Source organism: Myotis nattereri (assembly GCF_964212035.1).
Source record: "Myotis nattereri genome assembly, chromosome: 7".
NCBI lineage: Eukaryota > Metazoa > Chordata > Mammalia > Chiroptera > Vespertilionidae > Myotis > Myotis nattereri.
The window spans coordinates 56,568,098-56,596,069 of NC_138082.1; the positions used below are offsets into that span (position 1 = coordinate 56,568,098).

The 27,972-nt window shown below is 39.2% G+C and overlaps 1 protein-coding gene across 1 annotated transcript in view; it reads right to left on the reverse strand.

The window, feature by feature from the left end:
* The window catches only part of PKP4 (plakophilin 4), a 244,266-nt gene that overhangs the window by 170,529 nt on the left and 45,765 nt on the right, over positions 1-27,972 (reverse strand). The gene's annotated exons all lie outside the window — the stretch shown is intronic.

Consider the following 27,972-nt stretch of genomic DNA (forward strand, 5'->3'; position numbering starts at 1 on the left):
TAGGACTGCCGCAGAAGCAGGAGAGGCTCTTGCCACTGCCTTGGCACTCGGCAGCTGTGAGCCCGACTTCTGGCTGAGCAGTGCTCCCTCTGTGGGAGCGCATTGACCACCAGGGGGAAATTCCTGTGTTGAGCATCTGCCCCCTGGTGGTCAGTGCGCATCATAGCGACCAGTCGTTCCTCCGTTCGGTCGATTTGCATATTAGGGTTTTATTATATAGGACTGGGGGCCCGGTGCACGAAGATTCGTGCACTGGGGGTGGGTCCCTCAGCCCAAGCTGCACCCTCTCCAATCTGGGAGCCCTCTCCAATCCGGGAGTTTCTGTCTGTCTTTGCAATCATATGAGCGAATTGTCTGAGACCCCAACCCAGTTTGGTTTGTTGCTCACAGAATAATAGAGGCTTTTTTTTTTCTTTGCTGCATTGGTGGAGATTTCCTGGAAGTTTTAGGATATCTTCCCTTTAATTTTTCCTAGACACTCTGATTTTACTTATGTCTCTCACCTTTGCTTTCCCTCCATTCCCCACCACAACAGTAACTTGCTCCAGGCTCACTTTGCTCTAGTGTCTAGGCCAGCCGTGGGCAAACTTTTTGACTTGAGGGCCACAATGGGTTCTTAAACTGGACCGGAGGGCCGGAACAAAAGCATGGAGGGAGTGTTTGTGTGAACTAATATAAATTCACAGTAAACACCATTACATAAAAGGGTACGGTCTTTTTTTTCAATAGTTTTATTCATTTCAAACGGGCCGGATCCGGCCCGTGGGCCATAGTTTGCCCACGGCTGCTCTAGAGTCTAGGAGATCCATCTGCCACCAGAACTACGATTCCCAGCATTTCTGGTGTTCCCCACGCTTTGGGCTTCTGCTTCTGGTCCTGGGGCTGCCACCAGAACTACTATCCCCAGAATTCCTGGTGCTCCCCGCACTCTTGGTTTTCCCTTCCTACTCTGTCTCTGTACCACGGCCTCCCACTCTGCCAAGTCCTCCAAGCCGCCAGCTCTCCCTCTCTGCTCTCCGTCTGGCGGCTTGGGGAGCCAGGTTTCCCAAGCTGCTCCACTCTCTGCTGGCTCTCCCGCTCTGCTCTCCAAACGGCGGCTTGGGGGAGTGACCGAGGGAGCCACGTCTCCCCAAGCTGCCGGCTCTCCTGCTCTGCTCTCTGCCCGGTGCTGTGTATGCAAATTAACCCACCATCTTTGTCAGGTTAATTTGCATACTCATTCCTGATTGGCTGGTAAGCGTAGCAGAGGGATGGTCAATTTACATGTTTCTCTTTTATTATATAGGATTGCCAGCAGTATGGGAGAGCAACAGGTCATCCACAAAAATCTGCTCTGTACCCCCCCCAGCTGCTTATAGTGGGTAGAAGTACTAAGATTACATGGGGAAGTAGCCAAAGGGTATGCCAAATAGGCAGTTAACAGGTAAGCAGGCTGGAGATTACAAAGGCCTGCAGGTATGCAAAAGGACTGGGGATCTTCAAAGGGCTTAGTGATATGCAAGGGCTGGGGATCTTCAAAGGGCTGGCTATTCTGGTTGTTTATCTTTCCGTGATAATAGGCAGCTCCAAATAGGGAGGATGGGCTGCATTTCCAAGTGACCTCCCAGCTCCCATGTGCTGCTGCCAGCCAGGTTAGAATATGCCTTCTTTAATCAGAATAAAATAATCATGGTTAACAGAGCATGATTAATATTTCTTACAATTCTACCTGGTTCCCTAACATTCTATTTCTGCCCCTATCAAATCTATCTGGCCAATAAATAAGGTGCTCAAACTCATTAGTAATTAGAAAATTGCAAATTTGTACTACATTGAGGTATTAATATACAACCACTGGAATGGCAAAATGCTTTTCAACTGAACTACTTTTGGCTATAAAACTACACAAAATACAATTTTACTCATTTCAATAATAAGGGGTTTTCATTACAAAAGAGAATGCTCTCAACCCCATATTCCATTGAATTAAAATTTCTGAAAATAAACCCCTGGCTAATACATAATCTCAGGGTCAGCACTGCTAGCACCTGGAGGCAGCAGTTCTCATTGTATTCTATGTGAATGGTGCTCCCTGGAGTTATGCCAAGTGTTGATATTGTCTCTCTAACAATAGGTACATATTGAAAAACTGTTAAAAAAAAAAAGTGAAAATTCTGTGTTGGATAAATACAGATTTCACTTTGCTATTTTCAACTTTTCCAAAAAAATCTTTCTTATGGACAGCAAAGAAGGGAAAATGGAAGTCTCTTTTTGGCAAGTGCTACAGGTTCACTTTTTTTCTTTGGAGGTGGGATTCTTTGTAGCACGTAAGTGAGGGGAAAGGAGAAGCCTGGCATGCTGAAGAATGTAAAAAAAGACTCAATGGAGCCCTAACTAGTTTGGCTCAATGGATAGAGTATCGGCCTGCAGACTGAAGGGTCCCGGGTTCGATTCCAATCAAGGACACACGCCCAGGTTGCGGACTTGATCCCCAGTGTGGGGCGTGCAGTAGGCAGCCAATCAATGATTCCCTCTCATCACTGATGTTTCTATATCTCCTTCTCTCCCTTCCTCTCTGAAATGAATAAAAATGTATTTTATAAAAAAAGGCTCAATGGAAATAATAGTGTAAGGATGTAGTTAAAACTCTGAGGGGGATAACTGGATCAAGAAACAAGATGAATATACATGTCCACTATTTTTCAATTCACAATGCCATGAAATAAAAGAAAGGGTATTTTCTTTTTTTTAGGATAAGAAAATTAGTCTAGAAATTTTTAAAAGGCCATCAATGTACCAAAAAGTCAGAAAAATAATGGCTGCAGCCCTACAACAAAATGACCCAAGGAAACCGTAACACAAAAGAGAAAAGGGCTGCTTTAGAGGTTGGAGCAGTTGGTGGGACAGTTGTTCAGAGTCGTGAATAGCAGACTCTAAGCCAGTGGTTATCAACCTGTAGGTCATGACCCCTTTGGGGGTCAAACAACCCTTTCACAGGGGTCGCCTAAGGCCATCGGAAAACACATATATAATTACATATTGTTTTTGTGATTAATCACTATGCTTTAATTATGTTCAATTTGTAACAATGAAAATACATCCTGCATATCAGATATTTACATTACGATTCATAACAGTAGCAAAATTACAGTTATGAAGTAGCAACGAAAATAATTTATGGTTGGGGGTCACCACAACATGAGGAACTGTATTAAAGGGTCATAGCATTAGGAAGGTTGAGAACCACTGCTCTAGGCTCTTAGGTCTAGGTCAAAATCAGATGCTCAAGGGTAGAAAGATAGTGCAGCTTGGTGGTCAGCCTCTGTCCTGCACATGCTCAAACAGCTGCCATGGGCAAAGGAGTGATCTAGACAGAGCAGGGCCTTAGCTAGAGACTGATATCCAAAAGATCAAATTCCCTAAACAGAACAAATGGAATAAGTAGAATATCCTTTGTGTTTCAAACAAAAGCTGTATGCATGAAAGAGAAATAGCCAGAGACCTTAAAAAAAAAAAGTTATAGGCTAAAAACAAAAATCTCAATCAGTGGAATGAATAATGTTTTTTTATTTTTCTTTTTTTTTTTCTTCTTTCTTTTTTTTTTTTTTAATATATTTTTTTATTGATTTTCTACAGAGAGGAAGGGAGAGAGACAGAGAGTCAGAAACATCAATGAGATAGAAACATTGATCAGCCGCCCCCTGCACATCCCCCACTGGGGATGTGCCCGCAACCCAGGTACATGCCCTTGACCGGAATCGAACCTGGGACCCTTCAGTCCGCAGGCCGACGCTCTATCCACTGAGCCAAAAGAGTATTCCATAAGAGTGACCTAAATAATTCTCTTGGAGATGAAAAAAAAGAAGAGATTAAAAAGATAAACCATTTGGAGACTATAGACTAGATCCAGGAGTTATGTTTATTTACTAACAGTACTAAAAAGAGAAAAAAAAGGAGAATAAATACTAAAAAAAAAAAAAAAAAAAAAATCTGAGAGCTAAAAACGAATCATTTAAGAAGGGTCAATTAAGTGAAGAAAATAAATGAAACAGATAAACTACATGTAGACAAACCCAATTCATGGAAATTTTTTGTTGCAAGGACAAAGAAAAGATTGTAATTGTTACCGTGGAGGAAAAACAAACTGCTTGCAAAGGAATGAGAATCAGTTTGGCATCAGACCTCTTATCAACTACAGCAGATATAGCAATAGCTTCTGATACAGAACAAAAATTATGATTCCAATATGAAGTCAAAATAAAGGCATTTTAAGACATAGCAGGACTCAAAGTGTGTGGCTTCAACAATCTTTTAAAGGAAGCTCTGCAACCAAATAGCGAATTTGAAAGAGGAAGGATTAGGGCACAAGAAAGTGCTAAGCAATTAATTCAGAACATTAAAGATTAAGTCTAAACTCCACATGATATCCACAAGAGAGGAGTGAGGAGCTGAAGCAAATAAGGTTGTACTAATGGTTTTATTTAATTTAGTGGGAAGAAATACATACAGAGTAACTCCAGGTCACTGTGCTTTTCCTGTCTTCTCAGGAAGAGGCAAAGCCCACCGACCACCCTTGAATGTAGGGCTGGCCCCTTGAGACTTTTAGAATGTGGCAGATGTGATCTTGTGCAACGTCTGAGGCTCAGTCTTAAAAGGCCCTGCAGCTTTGTCTTCTGAGATCACTGTGCTATGAGTGAGCTCAGGATTAAAAGACTACATGGAGCAGAGGCCCAGGAATCCCAGCCACTCCAGCCAAGACCTCAGAACCTGAAGACAGGCCCTCTTAGAAAGTGACCTGACCAACTGCTGACTGCAGCCACCAGTAGCCAGGCAAGACCAGCAGCAGAGCCTCCCTGCATCCTAGAATTGCAAGAAATTTAAAAATCACTGAGCCACTTAGATGAAGGATGACTTGCTATAAGATGAATAAGTGATACTAACACAACGGTCAAGACAGGAAATGAGGATAAAGAAAAAACTAACTTACATTATTTTGAAGTATTGTTAAGACAAAAAATTTAAATTTTACATGCTGAATTACTTTATAAAATATAATTTATTCAATACATTATTGATCTTCCACTTATCATGTACTGTTATCATGTAGGATATCATGTAGTGTTATTGAAAGTATAGAGATGAATAAGACCCTGACCTCTAATCCAATTTAGTCTAAAAGGAGAGACAAGATAAATGAATAAGCAACTACAATAAAAGGCACTAAGAGTTCAAACACAGAAAGCAGGTGCTCACAGAAGGGTTTGAATAGGCATGTATAAAAGGGGACATGTGCAGCAGAAGGACCCAGGTGGGCAAAAGCCTACCAATAATGCATTAATTAATTTTATTAAGCTTTCATATTTAAAAATTTGCTTTAGCTTCAATAAATTTCTCAAAAACCTCCCTAGACTATTGTTTTATATTATTTGCAATTAAGGATATGGTAAGCCATATCAAATCTCAAGCTGTTTAAATAAAAGATTTGTTTTTATCATTAGTTTTTTTTATATTAAATGCTAGTGTTAACAAAAAGATTAAAGACTAATAAAATCACTAGCACAGCACAGACAGGGATTTAGAAATATGGTAATTTATAAATGAATTACTAGAGGCAATAAAAAATAAAGTAAAATTGTTTAATTAAGGACTCTGGCATTTAAAAATATTAATAATGGTGTATTAAAAATAAAAGACAATCTAGTAACAGACTGCTATCTTATGTAGTCGTTGTCAATTTATGCTACTGATTTTTCTTTTTACATGAACTAGCTAAATGATTTTTCAGTGTCTTCGGATTTATACTGCCTCTAGCTAAAAATAATGTAGAAATTCTGCATTAAACTTTTTAGAATTTCTGCATTAGACTTCTATTTAACTTACAAATTCATTTGTACTTTGAAAGGTGCAATTTAAAATTTAAAGTTCTCAGAGTTATGCTCCACAGGCTACTTCTAGTATGTCAAAAACAAGGTAAGTCTGGGAAATGCCGCAGAGCATGCTTCCTCTTAAGATTCCTGAAAACCTTGTTACTTAACGTGTGATCTGCAAACCAGTTACACTGGCAGCACTTTAGACCTTGTAAGAAATGCAGAAATTCAGGCCCCACCCGATCTACTGACTCAGAATCTTCATATGAATAATATCCCGTGTATTGTATCCACCTTCAAATTTGAGAAGCAGTGAACTTGTTTAATCTCATCTAACTCAGTGTCTCACTTACTTGACTTCCACTCTTTTTGAGGGCCAACTATTAACAATCTGAGGAACATACTTTAGGAAATCTTACAATATTAATAATCATTTTTAAGCTATATTTTTATTGATTTCAGAGAGGAAGGGAGAGATAGAAACATCAATGATGAGAGACAATCATTGGTCAGCTGTCTCCTGCACAGCCCCCACTGATGATAGAGTCCACAACCCAGGCATGAACCCTAACCAAGAATTGAGCCGTGAACCCCTAATTCATACGTCGACACTCAACCACTGAGCCACGCCAGCCAGGCAATAATCATTATTATTAATGAGCAAAAGTAGCTAAAGAGAGGTATTGTTCTATCCACAATTAAAATCTGGCTCTCCCTGGCTTTACCAATGTCAGCCTATTTTAAAAATGTAAGTACTTTAAAGAAAATGATACCCAAAAAATTAAGCTTTTTGAATAAAGATTCCTGCCAACAAAATTAAACACAAAATTGTGCTTTGGCTATAAGTTGGGTACCAATTTTGTGGAAAACTTAGTTTCTGAACTAAGGAATAAATTATTTTCCAGAAAAAGAAAAACACAACTCAGCCTGCTCCAGGCCAGGTGCAAGTTGTAATTATATTTTTTCATGCTCATCTCATGAACATTCATTGGAAATACCCTAGGTGCATAGTACATACTGGTGCTTTGGGTGTGGAGATAAACTCCCCATTTGGGACTCATGTAAGGATTTGTCTAAAGCATGTCCAGTTTAGGACAGATATTAATCTCTAAGTGGTGCTTTATTGAAAGCACAGGTAAAGGAGGAAAGTTAACAGTTTTGAGCTGGAGTATCATCAAAACCATTAATGTCAGTCCTATTAAACCCACTTTTAACAATGCTGATTTAAGAAATGATGCATCTAATGACTTCCAATTTCTTAAGTAGCTCTTTAGAGCAAAAGGGAAAATTCTAGATTTTAAAAAATAAAGTAGGTAGATTAACAATGTAAAACAATCTTTTCTTTCTGTCCATGTCTTCAGCAAGCTAAAGTTAGAGAAATGATGCTTATCTTTCCATCTCCTTTATTCAGTTTAGATTCTGTATGCTTAAACCATATTTTGTTTTCAAAAAGATAAACACATTTTCACACTTACCATCTCCAAACAGCTTTTTGAAGAAAGCACAAGAAAAAATATCAACCTTATAAAGCCTCTAGAATTGTGTTGATGACAGATGGAGTGTGCAGTGGACTATAGTGTACTTTCCTTTTCTATATACACTGAATATTTCCTGTTCTATAAACCCCAGCCATACACTCTAGGTTCAGTAGGAACAGGGACGATTTTTATCTGGATCACTACTGTACTCACAGCACCAATAAAAGTGCCTGAAACACAATAGATGTTCGTTAGAGTTTGTTCAATGAAGGAAAGAAACAAACTGAAGGGAAATGAAACAAATCTGTGCTGCCTTTGAAATAACATTTATATGCCAGGTAGTGTGAGGTTTTGGAACTATCAAGATGCTGAAGGAGCTCACCGTCTAGCAAGAAAGGATTAAAAATAGCGTAAAAATTGCACCAGTAAAGAGGCATAAAACGTATCACAGTAGGAAAGTGGTCAAAGATGAGAGTTACTATAAAGACAAAGAGGCAGACAACATCTCAATATGTTGCATTCAGAGAAAGCCAACAGTGGGGAGGGGAGGGAGGAGGAAAGGAGGGAGAGAACTTTGGAGATGAGAAGATGAAGGAACCACAAGGACAGGGAAAGAGATGGACTGCCTAATATGATAGTGAAAGTTGAGGCAAAGAATTCAAATGAGTCAGGTACCACTGCCTCAGTGAAGGTGGCAATGTGGCCTGGAGTTAGAACTGATAAGGAGAGGAAGAGAGTAAAAGCTAGAAGGTGTCAACTTAGAGTCATAGTAAAATATATGAAAGGCTTAGAAAGCCCCTGGGGGGAAAAGAGCAACTTCATTTAAGAAGACTTCAAAAAGAACACATCACGCTAAACCTGTAGGAGAAAACAATGAGGCTATCCTTCACACGCCAAGCCCCTGGGGATACAACGATGACTGTAATCCTAGAAAACCCGTCCATCATTTCCAGGTGGTCTGTTACAGGAGACTATGATGATGCCCTTAGTAGCACGACCCTCCTTGCTTCAGTATCCTCACCAGGTACATCCAGAGGCAGACGGGAGCTGTTCTCAAAACCCGAAGAGACAGGAAACTGGGTGGGAAACTGGGTGGGAAACTGGGTGGGAAACTGGGTGGCTCCCAGAAGAAATTTAGAAAATCAATAAAATAAGGATAATATTGGATATGGGTGGAAATAAACTAAGAGTCAGTAAATGTATTAGCCTGAAAAAATGTATAAAACAATCAAAGAAAAGACTATAACACCCAGAGCAGAATATCCATCACAATTCACATCAGAACTGGAGAAGGAACAGTCAGCATGAAGCACAGGAAAAGAAAGCCTAGATCCCGGCCCTGTCTGAGGAATTGAAAAACCCGAGGCTTCTGTAAGATTTTCTGCTGTAAGGGACAGGGACGATCTTGAAATGAAATCTCTTGTGAAACTCTCTCTTTACCTTTGACAGGATTCTAGGTTCAACAGTGACCTTGATACCAGAAGGGAGAAGCCTGTTTGGCAAACCTGGGGACATTTGGTAATTATGAGCTAATAATAAATTAGCTCTCTGGTTTTTGTATCAGTCCTACTTCTTACAACTACAAAGATGAGGACAAGGCCAGGGCTGAAGCTCTGTGATGTGATTTTGGGGAGGCCTTGTCTCCACCAATAGTTGTTCTCTCCAGACAACAACCTAACTGAATGGCCACTCATTCCAATTCAGAAACTTAAGAAATAGTTAACACAAAACTTAGATGAAAACGTTAGTCACCATGAGTAACACAGTCTATTAGTCACTCTAGAACAGGATGAAACAGCTCCGTACTTAGAGGGCTGGCTGCTAGGAAGGGTTTACAAGCCAACGTGCCAGGATTCTCCACCACTGCTGTGCTCATGCACTGCGATGACACCATATAAATGCTAATTAGACTCAATTCCTCCAAAATTCACTAGTTTATATCAATTTTTGCAGAACCATGCCTTAATTCTGGGGTTATCATTTATGGCTAATAATCTGTTTAAGTTTTTTGCTTTAAAAAACAACAACAGTGCATTTAATTATCTAAAGTGCAAACAATTCCAAAACTTCTTCAGAATAATATGGTTCAGTATTCCACACATGAATCCAGAAAGCACCTACACAATCATCTCTACTTTGCATATCTTTGAATAAAGCCTGTCCTCATTAAAATTCACTGTGTTTCGTGTTTCTATTCAGGTCACCCCAAGGTACAAGTGCATACAAATCCATATCATATAAGAATATAGAATTGTCTTCAACTTTGAATAAGCAACTAGAAAAACTTCTCTCCAAACCGATGAATCATAACATTTTAAAAAATTAAGATATAATTCATACCATACCATTACTATTGACTTTAGTACTACCTATTTTTATGATTAAATATGCTCTACTCAGGATTCTTTAAAACACCTAATGGGTCTGATTCAGAGTGGGAATCTATTTTGACTAGCTGACATTTACATATGCTCCTATTTCACTTGTAAAATTGAAGTGGCATCATAACCACATGAAAGGTAAATACATGTTTTCTGTATAAAAGTTTGAACAAAATAAAGTGGCAAGACAGAAATGCTTCACTTTGAAAATGTCTTCCTAACTGGTCTCATGCTCTCTCTCTCACTCTCGCTCTCTCTCTCTCATATATAAATACTAGAGGCCCATTGTACGAAATTTGTGCAAGGTGCTCGGCTCTCATTGCCCTCGCGGCCCCAGTTTCTGCTGTTCGGTCTAATTAGCATATTAGCTCTTTATTATTATAAAAATAAACAGTCATTGTGTAACTGAGCAAATGTTATTCATCAGATAAACAGTACGTCAAATTTTTCAAAGTTACAGCAAATTCTCCAAGTTTACTCATTTTTTCCAAAGGGTAGAACATTTATTTGTTTGGAGCACTGGTAAGTTTTGGTAAGTTTTAGCATGCAAATAAAATTGTGTATCTCAAATTAACCAAAAAGTAGACTTTTGATTGACATAATACAGTATGTATAGAAAATAAAAACCATCAACTTTAAGGTCTGTGGTGACTGGTTAGGTAGTAGGGACTCTCACATGGGTGTTATAGACTGGGATATTCCCGCCCCCCACATTCCTCTCAGGGCTCCTCCCTCAACTCACTGGCTCACAGAGTATACTTGAATACTCTGGTCTTTTGGAACAACAGAATTGAGAAGAATGGTAGAGAGACCATGAAGGTAAATTAACAGAATAATGTGCTTGTCTCTAAACTGTGGCCAACAGTAGTTCCCTTGCAACACAGCCTCCCTACGGTGCCATTTTCATGTCTTCAATGGGCTGTTTGAGGCTGGGGAAATGGAATGGGCCCCTCTGCCACTCCCGCCAGAGCTCAGCCCCGCACTCCTGCCACTTCCTGGGCACAGCCACTCTCCCTCCTGTCTTTCAAACTCCACAGGCAGGCGTAGCACCAGGCTCACTGTCTCCTGCTTCACCAAACCTCCTTCCTTCCACACACACATACTCCGTGTCTCACCCTTAAGAAGGCACTCCTCAATGTGTTCTGAAATTGCCCTTTTTTGGGGAATGACTCACTCCTCCAGTCCCAACTAATCTAGTTAAAAGTCTTAACAATGCACAATGTTCATTTTCACCCACTTTATCTGCTCCTTAAAATATTCTCTCATCTATTTTGACTGAAGTTACTTGAAACCAGAACTCCTGTCTACGGCTGTATTTCCTTTGGTGTGGAACACGTGTGCTGGGGCATTTCACACAATGCCTGCTGCCAGAACTGGTTCTGCTATGCGAGCAGCTGAAAACAGAGACTGGCACTCTACTGCTGCGCTGACTGAAAAATGTTTAATATATTAGATGGCTCATATTCAAAGAACCACTGAGCAAACTTTCCCTACAGAAGTCTTTTGTTCAGTCACTGGCACTAAAACTGTCAGAAAGGACCAGATTTCATTCTCAAGATTCCCAGTTAGGTAACTTGTTTTTCAGGTGAGGGTTTTGACTTTCTTAAAAGGAAGAATTTAGGAAAATAACCCCAAGTCAAGGAAGCTACATTCCATTAGCAGAAGGTAACACATTTGTGTTACCATGTGGTCACACTGGTATTTCTAAATTATCAGCTGCAGATCTAGTGTGTAACTAAAATGTTGTTGTTGCTTTTAATCAGACCCAAAGAATCAGAATTATGATTAGAAAGCTATTATCAGTCTTGATTTTGATAACATCAAAATATAATGAAACATCACCTGGTCAGATTAAGTGGGCAGGAAAATGAAAGGAATGGATTATTCCACATTTTAACAATATGTTTTTGATTACTGCTAATAAAAAGTATATATCTGTGCCCTGATTTAATGAATGGATCAAAAGCAGAATCCAGTGGTTCTAAAATAGTGTGGTAAAATATCTCAAAGATTAACTATGTTTACAACTCTTAAAATTTTGTTTTACTTTTTTTTGTTGCTTAATGCTTCATTTCCTCATAGTTTCAAGATAACTTAAGTGTAGCTAACTGAATTGGTTACAAATTCATAAGCTATCAGAATCTAAATTGATGTGACATAACTGAATCTCAAAAATAAATACTTTGAGTTTAAAATATTGTGCCCTATATGCATTTTTTGTGTCATTTTAATTGGGGAGCAGGGGGTGTATGGGGTATAGAGGGACCTGCCTTTATTAATCTGACTATCATAAACTATGATTTGAAGTTCACTAATAGGGACATGTTCATATTTCTCTTAGATACTGCAGAGAACTACCTAATGCCCTCTGAAAGGTAGAACACTCACCAATAAAGTATGGTATTACAGAGTATAAATTAGTAATGACTGATAAATATTTAGAGCTCTGGCAATGCAAAGAAAGAGAACACATGTTGGACGACTTTCCACAGCCACCCCAGAAACTCTCTACAATTAAGGTAATAGTGCGAATATTAAATTTTGATGCCCAAGCAGCCTACTAGGATTATAAAGGCTGTGTCAAAAGTACCATCTGTCCACATGGAAGTGTGTACCCTCACAAATCATAAGAATTACAGTAATATATATCATTTTGAACATCATAGGCACCATAATAAGATATTTAATTTAATGTTTGGTGAAGATGATAGAAAAAGACACTGAAAGGTTAATTTGCCCATTTTAAAGCTCAATAATTCTCTGCTCTTTCTGAAACTACTACTCTGAGAGCATCTGGATCTACAGTATATACCTATACATCGATTATAAACTATCACAAAACTCATGCAAGAATTGTCAGTGGGAGTTAGCAATTGCCCAGGACATGCAGTGGTTTCTATCTTTCCTTGACTGGCATCTTTATTTCTATTTTCACGACTCATGTGGAATGTCTAAAGGATAAAATGCTCTTTGGGTGCAGAAAATTGGGTGTACCTGTTAAGGGAGAAAGGCAGCGCCCACCCTGTGCTCCATTATCATAAGCAAAGTGGAGGAAGCCTATTATTGGGGATGGCTCCAGGAAGTTTTCAATAGAGGACAGAGCTCACCAGGAGAGAGCTCTGGGCTCACATTACACTACAGCATTCAACTGGCAACAAAGATTTAGAGAGCTTGTCCTAGTAATCCACATTCAAGACAGCCTCCGGACCTCAAGTCTCAAGCATCACTTTCTTACCAATTGCTTAACAATATATTTCCTCTGCTCTTTTGATTTCTGTGAGAGAAACCAAAGAAATTTGAGGAAGACGTCAATGTTAACTTCAATAATCTGATGGTCACGAAAGAACTGAAAAATACTGAACTAACCAAGAAGCCAAACACCAGTTCCTCTTTAAAGACCTGCAATTCATTCCCCCCAAAAGGAGAGTTTTTTCAAATGAAGCGATTTAAGCAAGGGACCAAGCTGAGAGAGTGTCAAATGAAACACATCTGAGTTAGTTGGGGTAGTCTCATGTTGCCATAGTGAGTCCGTTTCACAGTCCTCTGCTGATCTTCACCACTGTGATATTTAAACCACCTAGTTTTCAATTTACTTTCAACTAACAGCTGCCATGAGCAGCTACTGAAATTACATCACAACAAAGCCACTCCCATTAACAGCCTAAACTCACCTTCATACCTTCACAGTGGTCAGTCACGAAAAAAATACTGAGAAACACACAGGTCTCTCTCCAGACTCAAACTAGTGGATTCTAATTCAGTATGCAATATAGCACCAATCATTTATAGTATGTATTGGTATTTATGATACAAATCAATCTATATGCAGCACTGCAAAATAAAATATATGGATTGTGATAAATAAATGAGGTATAGGATATGAAAACATCCAAGTGCTGGACATGTTACCTTGGCCTTCAAAGCAAAAGAGAAAAAAGAATAAAACAGTCGTGTTCTCTCCAGGGCCCGCCCTGCAGTGCTTACAGCTCTTTTTGAATTTGTCCAGCAGGTTTTCTGGCTTGTCCCAGAAGGCCCTCCCCAAATAGCAAGTTCATGGTAACAACAGAACGACTTGAAGCAGGGACGAGCGTTTTTTTCCCTAAGTGTTAGATCGTCACAGACACCTGAGTATTCCCAGTACCTGGGGGTTCAGTGGGGTGCTCTGGGGGGCGCACGAGAAACTTCCAGCTGCGGCCGACACATTCCCCCTCCCCCTCCCCCGCCCCCGCCTCCGCCCCTGCCCTGGAGAACCGGTCGGAGGCCTCCCTCTCTTCCCAGGCATTTCCTTCTTCTGGTCTATGGCTGGATGGAACAGGCTTTATGTTGACAGGGAAGCCACTCCACTCCATACTGCTATTCATGAGACAGTATGTGACAACACCTCACAAGAGTATGTCCTCTAAAGAGAATACAACCTTGAAGAATGACCATAAACTAAATATGGGAGTTTTAGCAAACTTAGCCATTATTTTATTAAACACCTCTGATTTATCTTCCCTAGTCAAAAACAAAATATTTTAACCAGCAGTTGGCTGGCCCACCCATCCTAAAAGTATACAAGGTGAAATTACATCTATAGAAACTTCTTGGCAACATTTCATATACGCACTTTGGTCAGAGGAAATCGGGAAAAGGTCCACTCCAGTGTTCCTTTTCTAGTCTCTCCAGAGATTTAGAACACTCCAATTCATAAAGTATTACTAAAACTTTAAAAACAGACAAGTAAAAATTGTGAAGAGATAATGATGTAGATTCTTGGGCAGATTTCAAAAATAATAACAAAACAAACAGTATTAAACATAGAAGCTAAGGAAGCCCTCATACCAAATACAAGATTTGTCAAGAAGCACTTGTGTCAGAAACGCCCGAGGTCACCAGCACATGTCTAAGCATTTTTGTGGCTAGATTATGTGGTAACAACATACACTTGAGGACTAATAAAAACAAGCGTCGCAGAACTCTAGAAATGGAAGGACCTTGAAGCTCATCTAAAGCACTTTTCCAAATTAGTTATGTTCTTAACCCTCTTTTTCTAAATAAATAGAGAGAAGCACCAATACCTAAAACAGTAAAAGCAGGAGCTACTGCTCCTGGGCCTTCCTTAATCTCCTCAGCCACAGCAGCCTGGAAGCTCCCTGAGGGAAATTATTTAACATCAAGGATCACACAAATAGAGAGGACTGGAGGCTCTCAGCCAGGACACAACTTGCCCAGTCTTGCTAATGGGTCTGCTGGTTCTCAAGGTAGGCTTCTTTCTTTTTTATTTTATATTTTTTCCCATCACCATTTATCCCTTTTATGCCCTCTTCCACGTCCCCATACCCAATGCAATCACCACACTTTTGTCCATGTCCATGAGTTCTCTCTTTTTCTCTTTTTTGCTCAATCCCTCCACACACACCCCACCACCATCACCACCACCATCACCACCACCAGAGCTGTCTGCCTGCTCTCTATCTGTATGTGTCTGTCTCTATTTTACTTGGTGATGTGGAATTTAGTGAACAAACTGAACTACCAAGCAGGGTTCTTTCTATTGCAGCACACAATCAAAGCAAGAGAATCCTAAAACAAATTTGGTCAGAATGCAATAATAAAGAATTGGAAATTTCTGTGGATTTGTAAGAATAATATCTAACTTGTCATACATTTATATTCCAGATTAGCTAAGTTTTTAAAAAGATATATTTAGAAGGTCGTAAAACCAGTTTAAATTATGAACCCAACTCATCCCCAAAGTGCTTATATGAAGTTTTTAAAGTTAATACCACCTGTTCCAGTAAATAATTAAATATTAATAACAAGTAAGAGAAAAGTGAAGGTTTAATTTTATGTTTAACTTGTCTCCCACTCTTTCTAGTAGAAAGGCTAAATTATCAGTGAAGTATTAAAAAATAAATTATCAGTGAGATAACCAGACATCAGGAAGAGAAGTACGAGAAGCAAAAAAATAAAGTTGATTAACCAGATAACACTCAGATAGTCAAAGTCAGATCAGCCAAATTTTTAAGGAGTAACTCCATTATTAGCTTGGGGGGAAATGGGCAACTAGTGCATTCATTTGCTCATCCCAACATGTACTGAGTGCCCACTACGTATCAGGGACTTTCAGCAACCTATTTGTATTTAGTTTCTAACACAGTTGCAAAATTAATAGTGTAATAGTTATTGCAATGCTACATTTACCACCTCTTGAATTATTTTTAAAAAACTAGTTAATGTACATTTGGTCATTTATCAAGTAATACCATCATACTGTCAACACTACATACATTTAAATCAAAATAAGTAAAATGCAATATCCTGAGAACAGCAAAAAAGGGAATATGGCTAAAAGGCAGCTTGAATATAACTCTGTGAACCATAAAAGCTACGGCAAACCTTTCTTATCTTTTCTATATTCTATTGTATCTTGAACTCATTAATTATGAAAATCATAAAAACAAAACAAAACACTATTTACTAGAATCCTTACCAGTGGTCCTAAGAGTGTGATCCAGTAGCATCAGCAACATCACAAACCTACTGAGTCAGAGATGCCCGGGGGCGGGCACAGCGATCTGTGTTTTCCACACTTAACAACCCCTCCAGGTGATTCCCAGAAACACTAAAGGTTGAGAATCATTCTCCCAAAATAACATATCAGAAGTAATATAATAAAACAAAGTGCTACGTAACTGCATACATAAAGATTGCTTTATATTTATAGAAAATTTTGTAATAAAATTGTTAGAGATCATTATTTCTTCTTAACTATAGGAATAATGCTTTGAGATTGTCAGTAATTAATTAAAAATGTCATTTATTGGGCTTGGGATTAAAAATAGTTCAAAGTAAATACATGGTAAAGCTTTGTCCAGCTGCTAAAATTTCCATTTAAAAAATAGGAGGCACTAAATTACTTGGACTGTACAAATTTTAACAGAATATTTCAGTGAGAAATATAAAATCTGAAGTTTCAAAAGTACATATTAAAAAATTATAATCCTCATGAAATAAATGTGATTTGATAAAAGATTACATATGAGAATATAATGTCACTTTACAGAAATTTACTTTATAAAACTACCTGCAGGGCTTACTTTTTAAAAAATATGTTTTTTAAACTGATTTTTAGAGAGAGAGGAAGGGAGAGGGAGAGAGAGAGAAAGATTGATCAGCTACCTCTTGCAAACCTATACTGGGGATCAAGCCTGCAACCTTAACATGAGCCCCAACTGGGAATTGAACCAGCAACCTTTTGGTGCATGGGATGATGCCCAACCGACCAGGGCCCCTAAAGGGTTTGCTTTAGTTCCAAATTCTTTTCATTGGCCATTAAAATGTTTATTTATAAGTTGTCACAATATTTTTGAATCCTAGGAGGATGAAATTGGAGGTAAAAGGACAATCAAGGGAATCTGCAGCTAAAGTGTAAGAATCAGCTACAAATTAAACATGAAATGAATGCAAGCACTGAAATTCCTTTCACCGTATCTCCTACATGAGTTGACATGCACCTATGAAATATCAGAAGCATAGCAAGTATATCACAACTTGGATACTGCTTATATCATCTGACAAATGTTGCTTCTAGGAGCTTTTCCAATTCCTTCACATGTATTGGCTCAAAGTTTTAATTAGATTGAAAAATTCCTATGAGCAAGCAGAGGTCAAACTGGATTTAGGCAAAACAGATGTGAATAGCAAAGCTAAGAGAGGTATAAAATAGGCCTCAAGTCTTTAACACTTCTTACCAAGAATTCCAATGGCATTCTCAAAACATATAAATAGAAGACCACTGAGCAGAAAGTCTCAAGGATTTGTGCCAAAAGTTTATTTTAAAACAGAGAGCACTTACTATTCTTTGCTTTTATGAATGTCTACTTTTATTCTTCCCCAAACCACCTCTAACACTGTAGAGGCTGTACCACATGTAAACAAACTTTCTCTATCACCGTCAGCACCTATTAGCACATGAGGTTAACCCTACTTTGTGGACCACCTATTGCCTCCCACTGCACCAAGTGCATTTTGGTATTTCTCTAAGGGTACCAGGTTTAATGTTCGACATGAGACTAGCTGGGCTAAGGGACTGGAAAGAAGTCTGGTGGTGGTAGAAGTTCAGCCAAAAGCAACTGCAGTGACTCACCAGGAAGGTGAGTAGGAAGAATGAAGAGTGCTGAAGGTGAGGGGTGATGAGAAGACACTTCAACTGCAGACCAGATGGAACTTGGAGACAGGTAAGATGTCAGAGAAAGAGCAGAGGTAGGAACTGAAGGTGAGGCATTCTATCACAGAATTTTAAAGCACAAAGGGACTTGAGCGACAACTGAAACTATGGCTTTCAGCATAGAGCACAAGGTTGAGGATGACAGGTAGCATCTCTGAAAGCTCTCTGGGGAACCCCCACACTAGGATTAGGAAAATACATCAATCTCAGAAGAGACTAGAACCAGAGTTCTTATGAACCCTAAGCTATAAAGGCAGCACACTGAGTTTTAACAGGCCTGGAGGTCACAAATGTGTCCAGTACCTTATCTCCAGAAACCATCATCAAGACACCTGGTAAGTTTCCATCATCAGTCAACCTGGATTATCCCGGTTCCTAAAATATGACGGCTCTTACATACTCCCTAAGACCTTGAAGCTTCTGTAGTCTTTTAAATAGATGGTCAATCCTTCATCATGAATGTAGTTAAATAAAGTAAAATATAAATGGCTCCCATTTTATGCTATTTTATTTCACTAATTGCTCTCAGCTTTCAGAAAAACCTCAATGAGACTTTAAGCAGGATTAAATATAAGCTTTACAGTACTGTAAGCTTTACAAATATTGTCCAGAACCTGCCTAATGCCAACAACATGCTCCTGAAGTGCGTATTTGGGAAAGCCCCTGAGTGACCCTACAAGTGATCCTGTAGTCTTAAAGATACTAAAGATCAAAAGGTAAGTGGAAAGATCAAGGTCATAATCCGCGTTAGTCAAGAAAACCTTACCTAGCAGATGCTGTCCTTGTGCTGAGAAGATAGCATGAAAATGAATCAAAGTCAACACAGTTTGGAGAGACTGAAATAATAATCAGGCACCTTTTAACAAAGCTAATGAAACTTGGTTCTGCCTTCACTGAATTAAATCTGCTTCTTGGACAAAACACCTAACATCAGAGGGCAAGACAGGAGTGGTAAGTCCCGGAGCACAGCTAGTTCACCGATGAAGGCACATTCACTCCATTAGCTCAGTTGGCTGGACATGTGCTGCGGAAGGATGTCAGCAGGATATGCAAGCAGCTGCTGCATGAGAACCTCAAGCAGGGAGGCTGTAGGGCCAAGAGGGAGGACTCTGTGAAGATGCACTAAGCACAGCTCTCAGTCCTGCGGCCTCTGTGTCACGCTGAGAAACACGTAAACCAACCTGGTATGTAGCAATCAGAAATAAAACAATCTGTTTTAAGTGACACACTGGATGCCCAGAAAGGTCAAACAGGCAGAGGTGCGTGGCAACAATAAACGTGCCGTTTTTGTTGTTGTTTTGTTTCATTAAGTGAATGTTTTCATTGGTGATGTTAGCCTTTTTGGTCACACATCTCAGAAGTGAAGTAGCCCACTTGAGGGCCGAGCTCAGGAGGCCCTGGAGTCTGGCGCAGCAGTCAGGAAACCTGCCCCAGGTGGTAGTGTTGGCAGAGTGCTGTGAGCTAGGACTCCCTTGGGGAGTTGGAGGATGCTTGCTGTCCCTGCCAAGTTCAACCTAAAACCCATCTCTGCCCAGGTCTAGCAGCTATGATAAACGTTCCTAGCTTCTCAGTCTCAAACAAAGCAACAGCTCTACCAAGTGGCTCTTACATACAGGCAGCCCCAAGCAGCAGAGGAAAAGCAAGGAGGATGGGCATTGAGATTTGGGGTCTGTCATAACCCTCTGGTGTCCATTCTGTCCAAAACAGAGCCGCTAACAAGAAAGATGAGATAGCTCCTAAAGGAGTGATTGTCATAGCTGCTCAGAATACAAATAAATACCTTTCCGTTGGTCCATACCCTCTCCTAGGTACCTACATCTCTGAATTTCTTTCACTCTAATATTGGAGTCTAAAATGTTCTCCTAGAGAAACCTTTCCAATTAACAGAAGAATGGAAATCACTTATAGTGGTCAACCCTTACAACTTCTTCACCAATACACAAACTTCCACAGCCTGTTAAAAATATAAAAAATATACTTAACACATAAGATTGATTTATGGATATCAAAAAGTATGAAAAGGTAGAAATATCTACATTCTACCTCTATTACAAGAAGAGTATCTTTCCCCACTTATAAACAGAACATAATAACTGTTAACACAAAATCCTCATAAAATTGGTTAAATCACAAAATAATAATTTTATTATAACTGGTCAAAGATTAGTGTTTTTTTTTACCATTACTTCCTACAGTTTTATAAATATTACCAAATATCAAAGGCCTTTTGCAGAGGAAAAAAAACAGATAAGTGGGAATATTAAAAATCAAGTTCTCTGAATCCATTTTATTGATTTATGTGTGGGGCAACATGCCTACTACCATGGAGAACAGAGCAATGAATCAGAAGCTAATGCCAATTTCAAAGAAGTTCAGAAGTAAATAATATGACATATGGCCATAAACACACTGTTAAAAAGCACCTGAGGTAATTAAAGGCGGTACAGATAATGTGGGAAATGGTGTGTACATGCACATGTGTGCAGGAGGAAGGGGGTTGCTGGAGATCAGGAGCACCTTTGTGAAAGAAATACCTGATCAGAGCCTTGAAGGGTACAAAGTCCGAGCCCATGAGTAAAGAAGTGGGAAGAAGATTCGAGGCAGAGTGAAGAGCACAGTCAGCAAGATTGAATAGAGATGATGATCATTCTGGTTTGGGTGAATGACAGAGGCCTAAAGGGAGCTAATGGTTAAATTCTAAGAAATGCAAGGATGGCTGGACTCTCAGATTTGGCCAAGAAGTTTGACCCTGTATGATGTCTGATGGGCATCAGGGCTCCAAAGGAAATATCTGATTGGGAGAATGACAACATCACCTTTATTTCAGGAAGATCTCTTTAGCTATAACATGTTAGGCTGACTGGAAAAAAGAGGGGACAGGAGGCCTTGCTTGGAGCTTATCCCAAAAGTTCAGATAGGAGGAAAAATGGAAGTGGGAATTGAACTGAGACTGTAGGTTTCAGAAACAAGTCAAACAAAATGTCAATAAGACCTGGTAAATGACTAGACACAGGGGCAGGGGAAGGAGACAAATCAAAGGTGAGTTAAGGTTTTATGTCTGATATCAGAATGAAACTAGGAAAAACAAGAGGAAGGTCAATGCTAGGCACTGTTTGGGCACACCAGGTTTCAGGTCTGGTAGTTCACTCGGATGGAGAAGGCCAGCAGAAAAATAGAACCTAATCTGGAATCACAGCTTCATTGCTACAGGCTTCATTTGTTTGGCACAGGTTCCGGCCCCAAAGTGGCAAGAGCAGTTCACAGTCCAGGGTGCCCTGGGACAATACAGGAGAGGTATCTAATCTGATGCATGCTCTCAGGGACTCCATGATTCAAGTGAGCCATAGACTTGGACTTGGGAGGTACTTCCAGGAAAAAAAATGGAGACTGTTACCATCTGCAGGATTATATTTTTCCATGGCATTGCTGCTTAAATAAGAACTGCATTTTCTGTTGCTCAGGGAAACAAAATATCTATAAATAGAGAAGTTTTTTGTGCCTTTTCTTTATAGAATTCAGGCTTTAATGAGGATGCATTATCTTTATTTTATATTATTTTTTTGCTATTATGCATGTTTACCAAGAACAAAAACATATTTGTAAGGCAAAAATGAGCATTTTGCATGATTAGTAATAGTCCTTGGCTGGTATAATCAACAAGGTTGTCATTACTGGCAGTTAGGATGATTGCTTTCTCTGCAGAAGCAACTGAGCTGTCTGGGGCTGGCACACTGGCCACTGTGCCATGGGTGCAGGCACTGCACTGCGGTTAGGACATTCTAGCTTCCTGCAGTAGCAAGAGAAATGATGGAATGCTAAAAATAGAGTAATTAGAAAGCAAACGTGCAAGATTAGTCTGTCCTGATTATTCATGAATGTAAAATATACTAAATTACTGTATATACTGTCCATAAAAAATGCCAGCAACTTACTACTGAGGATGACTTGCATGACCACTTTCTCTAGCATTAGTACAGTAATTAGAACGTTCTTACATTTCTGGGAGATTACCATCTCACTTTCTAACAACTGACATTACTGTGCATAATAATAGAATTAGAAATTGCAAATTCAAATCTGGAGAGGTGATGCTTTGTTCAATTGATGCATCCTACTTTCTAACTCCCAATCTCCATTGTCTTTGTGCTCCAACATTCTTCATTTTATTCAAGAAGTCTGACAAAAATCTATGGGTAAGGGCAGTCTTTTAACTTGGTCTAAGTATTAGCAATTTTTTCCCCCCAGAAATAACTGACCTCGTTTCTAACCAAGTGGATGAAGAATAAGCGCTAAGACAATGGCATGATTTATAACACAGTGTCAGGAAGACAGACCACTAAGCTTTCAAACTACCACCCACAAGAATACAAATTTTCCTCCAGGCCAGTGGACACACGCCCAATTATCCTCTTGGATTATCAGAACACTGACCTCCGGTATTCTAACCTAAATGCAGACACGTGTTAAATGTTATCTGCCCAGAACTCAGAGGTGTTACCATTTCCCTAGAGCTAGAGACACAACTGGGCCACAAGGAACGAAGCGCTCCTGAGAATGAGCTAGGAGATGGAGCAAGGGGTGAGTGGCATGCCTCACTGGCAGAGGTGCAGGATGGGGCAGGCTGCTCACCAGGAGGAGTCTATCGTGGGGGCCCCATTGGAACACCACCCGCTAGGGTTGGTGGCTGTGCAGCCTCATGCAATATTAGTATATGCATCTACAGTGCTCAGGAAAAGCGGTCCATTTTTTAATTTAAAAAAAAAAGTCCAAGGCCATTTAGTCTTACGCATCTAAAATCAAACTTCATAAGCCTTCCCCATTAACCACCATACTAAATTTCTCAAGCATGTGAAAAATTTAAAGTAACTGTTATTTTGGGCCCTTACAAGACCTTTTTCATTTTTTTTAAATTTAAATTCTTTATTGTTGAAAGTATTACATTTATCTCCTTTTTCTCCATCCACTGACCTCTCCCCACCCCCTACTGTCAGTGTTACTGGTTATGTTTATATGCATGCATACAAGTCCTTTAGTTGATCTCTCACCACACACCTGCCCCTGCCTTACTGTTCTTATTGTAATATACTTCCATATTTATTTTGAATACAGGAGCACAGAATGATGTACTCTCCCGATGGCCTCAATCCCTGGGTGATAAGGGGGGCTCTGCTCTTCTTTGTGGCCCAAGGCTGTGTGATGTCAGCATCGGCAGTTGTGCTGTAGAGGCCGTGCCTGGTCGAGAGCAACTGCATCCCCCCAATCTTCCACCTCTGGAGAAAAAAAACACTCACAACCCTCCCACTGCTGGCACAGAGCAACAGCACTATATGAACCAAAGAAGCAGAAGTGCATGTAAGAGCAAAGCAGAGCACAGTAAGTTCTAAAGCAGCCTAAGACTGCCCTATCAACTTATCTCCATGTCGGGATCCCCAGACATTAGAAGAAAGATGATTATGTGGCAACATCAGCATAATAAGCTGGATCCCCAATGATTATAACCACTAGAGAAATGCTGAAAAGAAAAATGAAGCCCAAGAAACAAAATTATTTTTCACAACGCACTTAACATTTTTGGAATACTATGTAAAACTAATAACATGATAAAGTGTTAACACTTCCAAAGTATTTCACAACAAAAATTCTGAAACAAAGCAGCAAAAACACAGAGTCCATTATGAGAATGTAATGAAAACTGTAAAAATGCTTTCTATGTCTGGAAGATTTTTTTGCCCATTTCAAATCACCTTGCAACTTCTAACTTTATATTCACCTTCATTTAAAAATGTGTGGAAAGCTGTACAACTCAGAATCCCCCCCTTGCCCATCCTCACATTGCCTCGAGGCAACCATCCATTCATAATACCAGGGCTTTTCCCCTTGCCCTATTATCCTTTCCCCATTCCCTTTCTGCTACATCCATAGATAAGTTTATAATACTAATAAAAAATCAGATGACTCTTTGAGTTCCACCCCATGTTTATGTTTGTTGATTTGTTTTGGGGTTTTTGTCTTTTTTACTATACACTGAGAAACCAATGTTTACCGGGATTTTAAAAATTGAAACAGTATTTGAAATATGAAGTCTGGCCTGCATCTCATCTTTGTTGTAAGAGCAACATCAGCAACCATCTTATTAAGTTTTTCCTGTGAATCAGATAGTGCTGAGGAATTTACAAATATTTTATCATTTAATCTTCGAGATAAAACTGAGTTAACATTATCCCCATTTCACTGTTGAGAATATAGAAGCAAGGAAGCAAAATAACCTGCCCACAGGTCACACACCGAGCAAGTCACACATTCTGTATTCAAGCCCAGGTCTGTACTCTAAGTTTCCAGAAAAACTGGGAAACCATTTTCTAAAGCCACACTTAAAGAACTGGCAGATTTTTTTTTGAAGAGGAGATAACTTCTCCTTAATCAGTATTTATTTTCTCCATGTGGTTTATATCTACCACTGGGCAAGCCAAACCAAGGAACTAAAAAGGAGTAGGAAAATCAGGCAAGAGGGAAGGGAACTTGGAGTATAAACTAGGCAAAGAGCCAAGGGGGGAAAAAAAGGGCACTAAAAATGTAGCCCAGCTCAGAGGAGCAAAAGGTAGCCAATCACTGAAGTCATATAAAAATGTTTCAACTGATATCGATTTACCACAATGAAAGGTTAAAAATTCATACATACGCCTATCCTTTTTTGACATATGACTATCTGTAAAGGCTACATAGAAGTCTATTGTATGATGTATTAACATAATATTTAGACTTATAGCTTTTTTAATTTATTTTTTATTGATTTCAGAGAGGAAGGGAGAGGGAGAAAGAGATAGAAACATCAATGATGTGAGAGAATCATTGATCGGCTGCCTCCTGCACAGCCCCTACTGGGGATCGAGCCCACAACCCAGGCATGTGCCCTTGGCCAGAATCAAACCTGGGCCTCTTCAGTCCGCAGGCCAACGCTCTATCCACAGAGCCAAACCAGCCAGGGCGAGACTTATAGTTTTTAATACTCTAAACAACTCATCTGAAAATAATCTCTGTCCACATGAGATATTAGAGCACACCAGAACTCACGGAAGAAAGGTACTTTTTGGGTTTTTTAAGGCTATTGATGCCTCCTGCCAGCTTCCTCAGCAGAAGAGTTGTGGCAATGTCAGATGGACTATCTGACCCTCATCATTATGGGGGATAGGGTTCTATCATTCTTCCCAGTCTTTCTCAGTCTGAAAAATATGATACAACACTTTTATCATTGTTTTCTTTTATGACCAAAAAGGCAGAAACTTAAAAAATAATGTCAATTTATTTAATCTCACTGAGATTAAAAAACAAAACAAAAAAAGAACCCCACAAAATTCTAGAGGTAGGAATTATCCTCGCTTTATTGGTAAAGAAGTAGATTCAAAACAGTTAAAATATTTCCAAATTTATAGCAAATAGCAAAACGATTTCTATTTTGTTTTTAATAACTGTTTACTTACAAATTAAAAGCATTAAATGCATTTTATCTATAATAAGAATATTTAGTAACTCAAAAAAGTCTTTGCAGTTAGTTTAGTAAATTTCATATTAAAATTTCTAAATAAAAAATAATTGAATATGAAAGTCATCAACTATCATTTTAAATTATTTTTACTATCTGTGATTACCAAGTTCAAGCATTTTATTTCAAAACAAATCATCACTCCAGACATATCAGGTTCATAATTTGCTCATCTACTTTCAAATAACTATGGTATGTTTTAAAATTACTTATTCATACTACTGTAAATAACTTTCTAGTTCACAGTATATTTTTGGCACAGTTGATATTTTCACTGAACTTCAGGTAAGACGCTAAAGGTCACCATTTTTTTTTACTACTAAGAAATCTTTTTGGTTTAAACTGAACCCATAAACACACAATTTTAATACTGACGTGAAGTGATTTTAAGAATGCACATAATGAAAATATATACTTGTCCTAAAGTGTTGAAAACAGAGCAAATGCCTAAAGTAGTGTAATAGATGAGTATGTTGAGTTGAAGTCTAATGAGAAATATGCTAAGTGCTAACAGCTTTTCCCTCTTCATCAGTGAATCATTTAAAGTTCCTATATTTTAAGAAAAAAGTGATCCAAGTTTTATAATGGCAAGAGTCTGCCTAGTTCCTGAAGTCTGAAAATGTAAGCCTCATTTTAAATGAATTCTGCACCCCTGGGTTCCATTCCCTTCTTTCTAAAGGACCAAAAGATGTTAATAACCACACAGGAGAATAAAAGGGGATTGAAAGCAGGGATCTACAGGAGGCAGAGTGTGTGGAATGAGGAAAGAGTGGAAACCAATGGTCAGACCTAGACTAGCATTCCTGAAACATCAAGGGAAAGTGTGATGACAAATAAGCAGGCACACACAAATCAGAAGGCTGGGATGGACCATGATCACTGCTAGCATTAAGTGCTTGACACCTACAGGGACCAGAGACTGAGATCTTCTCAAATCCTTAAGTTTGCTACCATCCTTTTATCACTGAATTCAACTGAATTCATCTCCTGACATGCAGGAATGTCTGAATCCCTCCTCTCCCTTGATGAGGGTTACTCAGGAGCAATGACACTGTGAAGCAGGCCTGGAGAGTAACCAGCCCAGTCTGGAGCAGGAATAGAGGGCTGGCCAAGAGGGTAGGTCAAAAGAAGACAAAGCAACTCAGTTATCTGCCAATGGTACTAAGAGGCTGAATGAAGAAGGTTATGGGAAGAGTCTGCTGTAAATCTAAACAAAATTAAGGAAATGGAAAAATGAGGCAAATATTTCTACTGGGGGGGGGGGAGGACTTGTATAAAAAATGACAACAAGCCCTGGTTGGTTTGGCTCAGTGGATACAGCATCAGCCTGCGGACTGAAGGGTCCTGGGTTCGGTTCCGGTCAAGGGCATGTACCTTGGTTGCAGGATCAATCCCCAGTAGGGGTTGTGCAGGAGGCAGCTGATCGATGTTTCTCCCTCATCAATGTTTCATACTCTCTATCCCTCCCCCTTCTTCTCTGTAAAAATCAATGAAATGTATTTTTTTAAAAATTAGATCTACTAAAAAAAGACAACAGACTCATTGATAAATAATATTTACATATTAAAATTGTTTGGTAAATACATATTATTAGGTAGGGAGAAACTAAAGTGCTATGTATAAAGACCATGTATGCAGCATGATCCCATTTTAATAAAGAATCAAAGCCAAAACACCATGTCTAAGTGGTGAAATTTTGAATAGTGTCTACCCTTTTTATTTTTCCGTATTTTCTACTGTATGCATATATAACACTTTTAAAAGAAGGGGAGAAAAGTTAACCTTAAAAAAAAAAAGAGGAGGAAAATGGTCAGCTGGCAATGAAACTTAATAGGAGTCAGAAAGAAAAGGGGACACACACACACACACAAAATGATATCCTAAGGAAGAAAAGAAATTTCACCAAGGTGTGGATAGTCAATGGGGCCAAGTGTTGCTGGGCCGATGTGGGGGGGGGGGGGGGTGGGGGGGGAGGGCTGTGGGATCTGAGCAGAGAACAGGGCTTGAGCGAAGAGGAGATGGCATCAGATACTGAGTGAGAGGGAACAGAGCCCAGGCCAGTTCTCAGGAGGGAAAGGCAGGTTTCTGGCTGTTAAAATATGGGGAGACGGATGTTTAAGGAGAAAAGAAACCAGTGGAAAAGTGTCTTAGGCTAAGAGAAAAGATGATTTCCCAGTTAAAAAAAAAAAATTTAACTTTGAGTAAACTGATATATCTCTATATCTCTGTATCTCTATCTCTATCTCTCTCTCTATGGCTTCTAATTTTTACAAACCTTGGTTCCCAATAAGTACTTGACTATATTCTGTCATTAGGCACAAAGAACACACGAGGACAACCCAGTAGCCATTAGTCATGGATTTTGATAAACTATGACTCCTAATGCTAAAGGAGAAGAATTGTGACTACTACTATTATGTAAGTCAAAAGTTATCATTACTCACAAGAACACTTCATCACTTTAAAAACAATATGGAGATTTTTCAAAGAATAGAGTTACAGTATGGCCTAGCAA